This window comes from Geotrypetes seraphini, chromosome 7, assembly GCF_902459505.1.
Source record: "Geotrypetes seraphini chromosome 7, aGeoSer1.1, whole genome shotgun sequence".
NCBI lineage: Eukaryota > Metazoa > Chordata > Amphibia > Gymnophiona > Dermophiidae > Geotrypetes > Geotrypetes seraphini.
In genome coordinates, this window is record NC_047090.1 from 114,311,837 (window position 1) to 114,324,852 (window position 13,016).

Consider the following 13,016-nt stretch of genomic DNA (forward strand, 5'->3'; position numbering starts at 1 on the left):
TCTAAAAGTTAAACGGCAAAAAGTAGGAACTGAATTGTGAGCCAAATCTGTTTTGACATAAGCCAAACTTTTGGACCACAAAAATTCCCCAAGGAGAAAAAACCCTTTGGACCAACCACTTATACCACGTCTCTGGCTGGCATAAATGATAAGACCTAAATGCGGCAGTTGGATATATAAATGCAAGTGAGCCACAAAGTGAGCGCAGGGTTAGTCAGAGCACCCCTGACACCATCTTAACACCCCTTTTGCAATTGTGCATGAGCATCCGACCATGAATTACCGGTATTGCTGGAAACGGAAGATATTGCCAAATCAAAGCTGGCATCATTGTTCTAAGAATAAGTACAGTGGGTGATTTTTAATGTAATATTGTTCTTCGATTTTTATAATAATGAGTTGCTTTTTATACATTTGCATACTTTAAAACATAAGAGTAGCCTTAGTGGGTCAGACCAATGGTCCATCAAGCCCAGTAGCCCGTTCTCATGGTCTTGGGGAAGGACAGAAGGGGACAGGAAAGGGAAAGATGGCAAAAGAGGTGAAACAGGGTCAGAGAGAGATGGTAGAGGGTGTGAAAGGGGAAAAGGGAGAGATGAAAATGGTAGGACCACTGCTGCTTTGGGGCACTGAGGGAGGAAAGGTTGGTACGTCAGGACTGCTGCTGCCGCCTCGGGTAAGTAAAGACCCTGTCAGGAGGACCAAAAGGGTACAAAGGAAATGGTGAAAGGTGAGGTGGTGGGACTGGGATCAGTGGGAGGCAGGGTTCGGGCATGATAAGAGGCGGGGCATGGGTGGGGTCAGGGTCAGGGTATAGCACCCGTTACTGTAACGAATGTAATGGGCTAAAACAATAGTGGTCTATATTGAAGAACTAAGGCCAGTACTGGGCAGACTTGCACGGTCTGTGTCCTTATATGGCCATTTGGTTGAGGATGGGCTGGGGAGGTTTAGATGGGCTTTGAGTGAGCTTTGATGGAGATTTCAGTAGATGGAACCTAAATACAGTACCGGGCAGAGCATTGGGTTCTGGCCCAGAAATAGCTAAGAAGAAGGAAAAATTAAATTAAATTAGTAATTTAAAGAGAGGGTAAGGTTGGGCAGATTGGATGGACCATTTGGGTCTTTATCTGCCATCATCTACTATGTTATTGTTTCTCTTAGGCTTCTGCAGCTGTGTTCATGCTTGTTACAGTTTTCCAGGACTTGCCACATCTGGTCAGGTAGAATCGATGTTTCAGCCATTATGCTGTGGCTTTCTTCAGGCTATACTTTTGCATTTTGTCTTTATATATAGTGGGTCCTGAAACCCAATTGGTTGGAGCTTGAGGTAAATGAGGCAGTAAAGTCCATTGGTCCCCAGTTTGAATATTGGTGGGAAAGTCCATTGGTCACAAATGGACAGGAAAATCCGTTGGTTTCTTTTTCCTGTAGAATGGAAAGTTGTCTGGTGTTTCCCCATGAAGCTGGGTTATATGTTCTCTTAGGCTTCCTCACTAGACGTGATGACCCGGAAAACTGCAACAAGCATGATGCCAGCCGCAGAACCCTGGCAGCATTTCCTGAAGAAAGACACATTGATTTGCACTCTGGTTTGGAAGTGCTGATGAGCAAGGATTGTGTTTCTCATTTCCCTTGCAGTTTTTACCCCTGACGCAGCTTGAGGATGAAACATGGGCACGTTGGGTGTTATCAACAGATCAGATGTCTGCATCTCGGACTGATCTGCTGCTTAGTTTCTGTTGTGTATGTTGTGGCAGATTCTTGCCTCTGCTTTGTGTGTACAATACTGCAGTATCAATCACTGTCCACCTAATGTCCTGCCACTCATATGGCCTTCTCCACCCAATGTGCTACTCATGGGGGCCCCCATGGCTAAGAGATTTATGTTCATTCAACCTAAGTTTAATAGGTCTTGATGATTTACCAACATAAGTTAAATCCATGAGGCACTATCACATTTGGAATTAGATTGTAACTGTATTTGTTTAGCGTACTCCCCAAAGAAGCATCTGTACTTTGTGTGAAACAGAATGCATTATATGTTCTCACTCTTTGATCTTATAGCAGGAGAAAAACCCAAAAATCTTCCAGCTTTTAAGCTGTGATAGAATCTATCTATTTCAGAGGTGATGTGGACTGAAATGTTCATTTGTTTGATTTCTTCACTTGCTGCAATTTTGAGGAACGAGTTCCTGTCGGCCTGTAGTTGTAACTTTGACATGCACCTTGTCTTTGGTTTTTCTAACACCAACTTCTTTGGAGACAAGATCGCTAGATCCAACAACCAGATCAGTGCGCTATTCAACATCTGGCGCTCTCTAACTACAAAAAAAGACCCACCTTCGCTTCCAACATCCCTATCAGCCGATGCCCTGGCAAATTTCTTTAATGAAAAGGTTACCACTCTAAGACGCTCCTTCCCCCCCACAGTCTCCTACAATTCCCTGACCCCTATCGATCTCAACCCTACCTCACCTGTATCCACCCCCATTCCTGCCGACAGATCCTGGACCGCCTTCGAGCCTGTCTCCGAATCGCAAGTCTCCAAACTCTGCCTCAAACTTAAAACTTGCAAGTGCATTTTGGATCCTTTCTCCTCCTATCTATTCGAGAATATCCCCACACAGGCCATTGCTTCCCTCACCGACCTCATAAACTCTGCCCTAACATCGGGCCTCTTCTCCCCCGACATGGGACACATCTCACTGTCCCCTCTACTGAAAAAGACCGACCTTGATCCCACCATTCCATCTAACTACCGTCCTATAGCAAATATCCCTCTCCTAACCAAGTTATTAGAATCCATCATATCCACCCAACTCTCATCCTACCTAGAACGATTCTCTATCCTCCTACCCCACCAATTCGGCTTCAGACCCAACTTCAGCACCGAATCCCTCTTGGCCTCACTAATCTCTAAGGTGCAACAACTCCATTCTCGCAACAAATTCGCTGTTCTTCTTCAATTCGACCTCTCCGCAGCCTTCGATGTCGTTCACCACGACATCCTAATCTTCCAACTCTCCGAAATAGGCATAAGCTCCACAGTCCTTGACTGGTTCTCGAAATTCCTACGCTTCCGCTCCTACACCGTTAACACAAACGGTTCCTCATCCCCCGCCTGGAAGCCGAAATGTGGAGTCCCGCAAGGCTCACCCCTTTCTCCTATTCTTTTCAACATCTACATGTCCTCTCTGAAACTCCTTCATCTATCCCCCCTAGAAACTCTCTACTCCTATGCCGACGACATCCTCATCCTCCTTGAAACCGACGCGAACCTCTCGAACCTCGCTGACAACATCTCCACATGTATTACGAACCTCCAATCCTGGGCCCAATCTGTTCAAATGAAACTGAATGAGTCCAAAACCAAACTACTTTGGCTCGGCCCAATTTCAGACCATTTACCCACCTCCATCCCTCTACCTTCCGGCCCCACTCTTCAGCTTGAGTTTTCAAGCAAAGTCCTAGGCATCATCTTAGACTCCTCTCTCTCCTTCAACGATCACCTCAACTCCCTGGTAAAAAAAATGCTTCTTTAGCCTCCATATGTTAAGAAAAGTAAGATCCTGCTTCCATCATTCTCATTTCGCAATCCTCGTCCAATCCACCATCCTCTCTAGACTAGACTACTGCAACTCCATCTTTATAAGCCTAACTAAGAAAAACCTCCATAGACTTCAGCTAATTCAAAATGCCGCTGCCAAGCTTATTTTCGCAAAAGGCAAGTTCGATCACGTTTCCCCACTCCTCTCCAAGCTTCACTGGCTCCCAGTACACTCCAGAGTCCTCCATAAATGTGCCTGCTTAGCCTTCAAGATTCTACATGGCGTCCTTCCTCCCGTTATCCCACTCTTCTGGAATTCCTCAAACCCGCTCTCTTCTAGACCCTCCCAAAAACTGAAACTATCCTTCCCATCTATAAAAGGTATATCCCGCGCAGGAAAACTTGGAACATCCCTCCCCTTTAGAACCACGGAACTCTGGAACAGCCTCTCATCCCCGCTCAGAAATTCTAGCTCCTTCCAATCCTTCCGTAAACGCTTGAAAACTTGGCTCTTCTCAAAAATCTAATCTCCTCCCGTTCTCTGGTTCCCTGCCCCTCTCTATCTTCTCAGTCCCTCTCCTATATCCCTTCTTTGTAATTTCCTTTCATCCTAACCTCTGTAAACCGCGCCGAGCTCTGCACATGCGGAGATGGTGCGGTATACAAACCTAATGTTTAGTTTAGTTTAGACTCATGCCAGCTCACCACTTTCATTTTTGGGGAGATGATGCAGTTTTTAGTTTTAAATAATGCACTGATTTGGGTTTCATTATAATTATTTAGTAAATGCAAATCTGCATGGCCAGCTTAGTTCAAAATTGATTAATCTACTCCTTAGTTTGTAGAGGGGGAGGTGCTCCTCTGTAATGTATGACAAAGGGCCAGATTCACTAAACGCACCGATCGTGTCCTGGCCAGTTTGCGATTGTTCCCCGACCCGATTTACTAACCTTGTGCCTCCCACCCGATCCGATCCGCCCATGCAAATGAGGGGCAATAGCATGCTAAGTAGGAAGTCATCGATTCACTAAATAGAACAAGAAACACCGATTGGGTTTGCTGATCCAAAATGAAGCGACTGCTGAAGCCCAGTTGCTTACTGTCCTTGCCGACTTTCCTGCTCTCTGCCGCCTTGAAATCCCAGTATCGAGGTTACAAAACAACCCTCAAAATAAAAAATAAAACTGTACATTACTCTCCATATATTCTGCAAAAAGCGCAGTGCAGTGCAAGCCTGTGGTTTTAACCCGTGAGTTAAAAGCGTGTTCTGTTCCATAATCTGGCTAAGCGTGTTCTGTTCCATTAAACTGAGATGTCCACTCAAGTAAATTGCAGCCACTCCTCCCCCTTTGTTTTGACCTCGCTTGTGCGGAGAGCAAGCGCATGTGCGGATCGCATCTACAGCCAATCAGGATGGTCTGCGCATGCGTCATGATCACTCTGCAGCGATCCGTGGGATTGCGATGGGGTGTGCGTCCGATCAGATAATTTGCATGAGGACTCTGTAGTGAATTGGTCGCCTGGCAGAACTTGGCCACGAATCGCCCAACAACGATTCAGACCAGTGAGTTTAGTGAATCTAGGCCATAGTTTTGTATGCTTCTACAAATGCACAGTATATTGGCTTTGAGGCTCAGGTAGTGGAGGTTGAGGTTGTGCTAGGTTTAACTTGTAGGCTTCCAAGGACATGGGGAAGTGAGCACTCATCCCCTCCCCTGTTGCTCTGATCTTCTCCTTGGTATCCCCCCCCCCAACCTGATTTGCTGCTGAAAGTACAAATCCAGCATGGGGTGTGCCTTTCTTTGCACTTGGTCAGGCCCTGTGATGTCCTGCTCCTTCACATAGGTTCCCATGGTGATGGTGAAACTTGTGAATGAGAAGAGGGTGGGGTGTTACAAGGCCTATCAGGCTAACAAAGGGCCCTGTTCTGGATTATTTTCACCTCTGCTATTGTTACTGCAGGGCAGTGGTAAGAGAGGCAACAGCAGGCCACATGAAAGTCCAGTCGTAAATGTCCGGTTCAAGCTAAATCTTGCTTTGGGTTGGAGTGCAAAGGCCTTAGGCTGTGCTACTTCAGTGTAATTCTCTTCAAGCAATGGCAGTAGCATATTGAGTGGAAAGAATTCAGATGGGGCTATACCTGGCTGTGGCATAAATCCAGAGAGCTGGGACTGAGATTAAGTGAGAACATCCTCTACTTGCCCCATACCGTCTTGAATTCAGATACTGTCTTCTTCTGCACCACCTCCTCCACTCTTGAGTGTTCCATTCATCCACCACACTTTCTGTAAAGAGATTTACTCTTAAGTCTGCTCCCACATGCACACACTTTCATCCTAAAGTCCCTTTTCCCAGTACTACTTGTGTGTTTAGGATCGTTTTTGTTTCCCAGTGATGTCCTAATTACCATCTGATCCATTGCAGCCTATTCATTATAAATAATTGATGTAAAATGTTCCATGGTAGCTGTAATTGCTGGGTTAGGTGTAGTTTATCTACTGACCCGAATATGTCCCTTAATATGTGTAGTTTTAAATATTGTTCACTATGTATTTGGCCTGGATCCTGCTCTGCCAACTTCCCGTTCCTGGCTGGTGCATTTAAAATTTTAAAAAAAAAAATTTCAAAAAGTTGTGTTATCTTCATGAGTTTACAGTGTAAGAGTTTGGTTTGATACTTTGTGAAGAGCAGAAGGAGGAATTTGGAACATTCTCTGCAATATAGTTTAGCCCAGTGGTCTCAAACTCAAACCCTTTGCAGGGCCACATTTTGGATTTGGAGGGCCTCAGAAAAAAAATAGTTAATGTCTTATTAAAGAAATGACCATTTTGCATGAGGTAAAACTCTTTATAGCTTATAAATCTTTCCTTTTGGCTAAGTCTTAATAATAATATTGTAGTTTATAGCTAAAGAGACATATGATCAAGAAACTCTTTTATTTTACTTTTGTGATTATGATAAATATACCGAGGGCCTCAAAATAGTGCCTGGCCGGCTGCATGTGGCCTCCGGGCCTCGAGTTTGAGGGACCACCGGTTTAGCCTGTGTGTGCTGCCTTTTAAAACAGGGCAAGGCTACATTTCGTTTTCACTTAAAGGCGATGCAATCACCATTAGTGGCCGAGCCAGACTGGGAATGCCACGGACCAGCGTGGTCAGCTCTTCTGTGAGGTCTCACTGTTCAATATGGCTATATATTTAGCCAAGAGGGAGGCTGTGAAAAAGTTTCTGCTGAAAAAAAACACGAACTGGAGCGCCCGGTGGTAATTTAGAGAGGACTGAGATTTTTTTCCCCAGTCCTCCACTGGGAAATGTGGATGTTGCAGAGCGGTCAAACGGAGTGGGCCGGGAGACAGCTGCGAGGGAGAGCTCGAACTATTTCTAGGAGACAGCTGCAAAAGTGAGCTTGCACTCGTGAGATCACGGAGGAGGGCTGGCTAATGGGGGGGGGGGGTTTGAGGTCTCGTCAGCGCTGGATAAAGGATTTATCGATCGCTGATGATAAAATTAGGTCATCGCCGAAGGGTTTTTTTTTTTTTTTTTTTTGGGGGGGGGCTCTTAAAAAAACTCCCGATCTCGCTTAGGAGAGAGAGGGGCGCATGATTTCTGAAGATGTCATCAGGGAGCCTCTTCAGTTGGGGGCTGCGGAGGAGCTGGCAGCGATCGTCACGAGGTTGGGTTCGGGGGGGGGAGGGAGGGATGGGAGCCGCAGTGAGCCTGGAAACACCCAGCCGCTGGCTTTTTTAATGCCGCTCCTTGCCCTACTTGGTCAGAGGAAGTGGGAGGGGAAGTCGGATGGGAGGCGAGAGGGATCACAAGACGCTGGTGCCGTCGGAGTGGGAGAGCGGCTTTGCTTCAGATCGGCGCGCTCTGCGTGAAAAAGTGAGTGTGCGGTCGCTGGGAGGGAGGGAGCCCCCCCCCCCCCCGGCTGCAGCAGCAGCAGCAGCAGCTTCCCGTAGAGGCCCGCTTGTGTAATTGGTTGCGAACAGGGAAGGTGCCCTCCCTTAGTCTTTCTGCAGCTTGCCTTGCCCGGTTTTCTCTTGATTCTTGCAAGCCGTGAGCTCAGCCCATGAGTCAGAGGCGTGCAATCGTGCCACTGCATGTGGAGCCGGAGGCGAGCAAGCCGTGGTCTGGCTAGCTGGGACAGCGCGGGTCGAGTCCCCCTGCTTGCACGCGCTGGGCTCCCTCACAACAGACCCCTGCGGCTGCAGGCTGAGGGGGGGGGGGTGTTAGCTTGCTGGAATAAGGTGAGTTTTCACATGATTTGGAGCCAGACGTATGCTTTCCTTAAGACCTGCATGGAGAAAGTTTGTGGGTTAAAAAAAAAAAAGCATGACTGTGAAGAGCTGAGTGGAAGGAGGTTTATTTGTCTTTATTTGTGGGTTGGAGGGGTGCGGGGCAAGGGAAGAGGAGAGCATTCCCACCGTCTATTACTTTTTCTACATATGCATGACTTGTGCCAGTTTCCTGAATTTGCAAATTTGCACATTGGTCACCGAAACAGAGGTGAGGGAAGTCTATGCTGTTGTTTACACCCCTCCCCCCACCAGCCCTGGGTTTTGTTCTCTCCACTGAACGCTTCGTCAGTTTAATTCGGCAGCTCAGCCTAGTCGATGCATTTTGCAACAGCATGCAGTTCCCCTTTTGAAGAAATATATTGCACAGTAAATCTTGAGGTTGTAAAACCTGTCCTAGGGACTGGGTGAAGGTTGGACATTTAACTCTGCAGAAGAGGGGCTTTCCGGAGCCATCTGATAGATTTACGTGCATTGCTTATGCAGATCTGGGACTGGGAGTGACTGTGTGTCCTATTTGGCTTAATGCAATCATTGCCCATGGTTGACTCACTCATAAACCTTGCCGGAGTAGTTAGGAAGTGACTACAGTGCCTTGAATCTCATGCGTTGATGCTCAAAAACTAGCGTTTGCACTAGGATGCACAGAATGCGCTAATGCAGTGCTTCTTAACCTTTTTTGAGTCATGGACCCCTTTAAGAATCTGATGAAAGTTATGGATCCCCCTTCCCCAGAAATAAACACAGCTTTGCATACAATGAATATACACTTCTCCCTCCGTTTTCGCTGTGATAGGGGATTAACAGAAAGGCAAATACAGAAAAACCACGAATAACTTTTTCATATGTTATTTGCTGTTTTCTATTAAAAACCATTGTGAATATGGTGAAACCGCAAATAACATGGTGGGAGACCTGGTGATTTTCTCTGTAAACACTTGCAATCAGCGATTTCTCTATGCAAGCTGATGTAATTTGGTGGGAGGAGCCAGCAAGCTAAAAACCATGAATAATCGAATCTGCAATTGCTGAAACCGCGAATATGGAGGGAGAAGTGTAATGTCCTATATTCAGATTTATTAAACTTTAAACAATCTAAAAAAAACCCAAAACCTCCTTTTTTATGCAAAAAGTAATGGCCACCCATTATAATTATGAAATTCAATCCTCGTGCAAATTAAAACAGATCTTCTTCTACTACTACATCTACTCTCGTTTTCTGCGTGAAAAATCAACGGTACCGGGCTGTATAGTGAATATAAATGTAAATTTTTATCTGACCCTTACGGATCCCCTGAAACCCATTCATGGACCCAAGGTTTAGAGCCCCTGCTCTAATGGTTTCTGTGCTAGTGCTGAAATCATTAGCGCAGACAGACCATGTTTATATGCATGTAAAGGTGGTCATTAGTAAGTCTGCTGTAGGCTTAAAAAAAAAAAGGGAGGGAGACTGTCCGGCACCTTTAGTGCCAGAAAACAAACACCTGGTCTGGGGTAGCGCTGAGGGAAAAGGCGCATTGAGAGAAGAGGTATCTAAGGGTACCCTGCCTTGCTGGATGGGCACCCCAACCCCGTAACTGCTGCTGGTCCAGTGGACTGCTAAACAACCCCTTCCCCCCTCAGCCCGACCACACCTGATCCCCTGGCCGGGCCCCAACCCCCTAACTGTCTCTACCCTGGTGGTCTAGTGACATTAAGACCCTGACCTCCACCCATTAGCCCTCATGGTCTAGTAGAACCCCCACCCCTCCACATATCTTAAGTCTTAGGAGGCAGGAGAGAGTAAGCATCCCTCCTGCTTCTGGGCTGCCTTTTTCAAAATAGCAACTATTATAAAATAATCGCTGATCAGCATAAGATATATAATCTATAGCCTGTGTGGCTTGCATAAGTCTAAATAAGCATCGTTATCACCAATCTGAATTCATATTGAACACTGCAATGATTGGGTGGTGAGGCGGTATTATCTGCCTTCATGTCTCTGAGCAGAGTTCGATCAGTAGGTGTTACTTATTTGATTTAGTCTACTGTAATTTGACCTTCAGAGTGACTATTCTATAATAGTTGCAATATTTATTTTTAGTCACTCAACAGCCAAGATTTGGTGAGTCACTTGCCCTCTTTTTGATTTTTCAAAATAGCGGCACCCCATTCCTGCCCATTATATCCTGGGATGAATTAGGTGGGACCAAAGCACCTTATAAAGAAAAAAACTTCTTATATGGTACTCAGGCCCTGCCCTCTGCACTGGGCAGGGGTGGGGCACCACCATTTTGAAAAGGGTGGCCCAGAGGCAAGTCTCTTAAGACTAAGATATGTGGAGGGACACAATGAATATGCATGAAAGAAATTTGCATATAATGGAGGCAGTGTATGCAAATCAAGTTTATGCAAATTCAATATGGATATCCTGAAAACCTGACTGGCAAGGGGGTACTCCAGGACCGAGTTGAGAAACGCTGCTCTAGACCAGCAGGGCTAGTGAGCAGGGGTCGGGTTTGGGGTCTAAATGTCACTAGACCACCAGGGTAGTGGCTGTTTGGGGGGGCTGGGGGCTGGCAGTACACAGGATCACCAAGGCCAGTAGCAGTTAGGGAGTTGTCCCTGCTCAGGGAAGGGACTGGCATGCTGTGACATGCCTTTATTGTGGGATTCCCCCACCTCCATCCCTTGAATTTCGTGGCAGTGCCTGAACCAATCATCACTTAGGCACTGACAGGAAAGTTAGCTCAGAGTAATGAGCAGCAAATTACCGCCTCAATTTTAACATGACACGAATTTGCGTGCCCGTTTGAGCATGCCCTACCGATTTTTCAGTACTGGATTTGTGGTAGTTCCTTCTACCACAAATTTTTTGAGCATGGGCCCATTAGTTGCAGATAGAAGGATAGTTGGGCTACATTGCAACCAAGAGATTAGGACATATCTGGCTGTAGTTGTAGGTCTGCGCAGGGCAGCCCAGCCATTAGACAAATTAAGCAGAGGCCTAGGGCAGCAGCATAGAGCAGTTGCTGACAAATCAAAACACTGCTCTATCAACTCGAGTCATCAGCACATACTTTTTCCTGCAGGAAGGAAGGATAGTTTTTAAATAGTCCATTTACCCTTGAAGATTGCAGATTCGTGCAGCTAATCCTCCACCAGTCTGAGGTGGGCGGCTATGACCTGCACCACAAAGCACGGCAGAGCAGAGCTGCACAGGGGGACACGGGGGCCATGGCTCCCCCCAAATAGTGTCCTTCGGTTTCTCCTCATTCCCTCCCCAGCAGCTTCCCTTCCACACTCCTACCTTTCCAGCCAGCAGTTCTTTACCTTACACACTAGCACTGCTGGTTTGTTGGCTGGCCAGTTCAAGTCTCCTCTCTGTGGCAGACTGCCATAGAGAGGAGACTAATTGGTGAGCCAGCCAGCTGGAAATGCTAGCGTGTTAAGGCAAAGCACTGCCAACTGCGAAGGTGAGAGTGCGGAAAGGGGGCCGTGGGGGAAGGAATGAGGAAACACAGAGACCAACAGCTCGGGGAGAGAAGGTAGGAGAGAAAAGACTGGACTGCAGGGGGCAACGAGTGAGTTAGAAAGGAAGGATAGAGATACCTGATGGGGGGAGGAAGGGGAGAGAGAGAGACTCCACAAAGGATAGAGAAAGAGAGGAAGAAACAAAGACCCATGGAGAGGGAGAGAGAGGAAGGGAGGAAGAGAGATAGTAGACAGTGGGAAGGAAACTGTTGGATGTGGAAGGGAAGGTACAGAGAAGGAAGATGGATGGTGAGCACAGAGAAAGAAGAAAATGTCAAAAGGGCAGGATACCCTGCAAGTTAACAGAAGACAAAAACTAGAACCTAGGACCAATATGATTTGAATAATAAAATGATCAGACAAAAGGTAGAAAAATAATTTTATTTCTTATTTTGTGATTACAATATGTCACATTGAAATGTGTATCCTGTCAGCTGGTGTTAGACAGCAAGCGTGAGCTAGAACCTACCAGAGAGATGAAAAGACTTGTTCATTTGTTTTTGTTTACACCACAGCACTGACGTGGACTTGGAGAGGGTAAAAGGGGCTTGGGGTGGGTGAAGAGCCTACAAAATAAACCCACCAAGACCTTTGAAAACAAACAAACACACTCGATTGGGAGGAAAATAAATTCATTAGGCCAAATAAAATTGAAAATATTTTCCTAATCAGGCAGCACTACTAGGAGCTAGAGATTCATTAAGCCCACTGATCATGTCCTGACCAGTTTGCGACCCCGACCTGATTCACTAACCTTCCTCCCAATCCGACTTGCCCCTGATCCGATCCATGTATGCAAATGAGGGAAATGGCATGGAAATGTAGGAAGGCAGTGATTTGCTAAACAATTTTAGAAACACCGACTGGGCTGGCCAATCAAAAAAGAAGCGACTGCTGAGGACCAGTTGCTCACGTCCCTGCCGATTCTCCTGCTCTATGCCACCCTGACTCCTGCTCTCTGCCGCCCTTCCCTGGAGTGCGAGCTGGCCAGACCCCAGTGGTGGGCACAGAATCTCAGCCCCTACCTGTTCCTGGCAGTAACTGACCATGATGTTTCCTTTTCAACATGTCCCTTTCGCACTGGCTCGGGACTACGAGCTTCAAAACAGGGTGGCATTGTAGCAAGCTCCTGTCTGTGACTTTGCGTGAGCGGGTTTTAAAAAGAGGTCGGTATCTAGCCCTGTTTCCTCTGCTGGCAGCCTTAACGCTGAGGGCAAATGGATTTGTGCATGGGAGGCACCAGAGGAGGGAGCTGAGCTGTGTGTTTTGGGCTAGATTCAGGCTGGAACAGAACCGGAACATGCTGTAGTGCAGCCCTACTTAAACCACAGGCTCGCGAGTAACCAGCAACAGGGCAGAAGCGTGCTCTGTTCCAAAGCCCCCCCCCGCCTTTCATTCCTCATTTGAGCGGAGAGCAAGCGTGCGCAGACCATCTACGGGCAAAGAAGATGGTCTGCACATGTGTTGGGATCGCTCTGGGGTCGGTGTGGGGCGTGCCTCCGATCGTGTCCATTTGCATGAGGACGCATCGTGAATCGGTCCCCCGGCATCGGATCAGATCTGTGAGGTTAGTGAATCTAGGCCTAGGGGCTAGATTCCCCAAGCAAACCGATCATGTACCGATTGGTTTGTGACCCCTTTATGACCCCGACCCAATTC

The 13,016-nt window shown here is 46.9% G+C and overlaps 1 protein-coding gene across 5 annotated transcripts in view; it reads left to right on the plus strand.

Annotated features, from left to right (window-relative positions):
- The window catches only part of MIDEAS (mitotic deacetylase associated SANT domain protein), a 201,317-nt gene that overhangs the window by 69,628 nt on the left and 118,673 nt on the right, over window positions 1–13,016 (plus strand). The window contains exon 1 of one of the 5 annotated variants that reach the window (XM_033953216.1): window positions 6,728–6,949. The exons of 2 other annotated variants lie outside the window; for them this stretch is intronic. The gene's annotated coding sequence lies outside the window, so the exon portion shown is untranslated. Of the gene's footprint in view, window positions 1–6,727; window positions 6,950–7,287; window positions 7,432–7,510; window positions 7,797–13,016 lie in introns of those variants that run through there. 2 more of the 5 variants (XM_033953215.1, XM_033953217.1) reach the window with 2 other exon arrangements.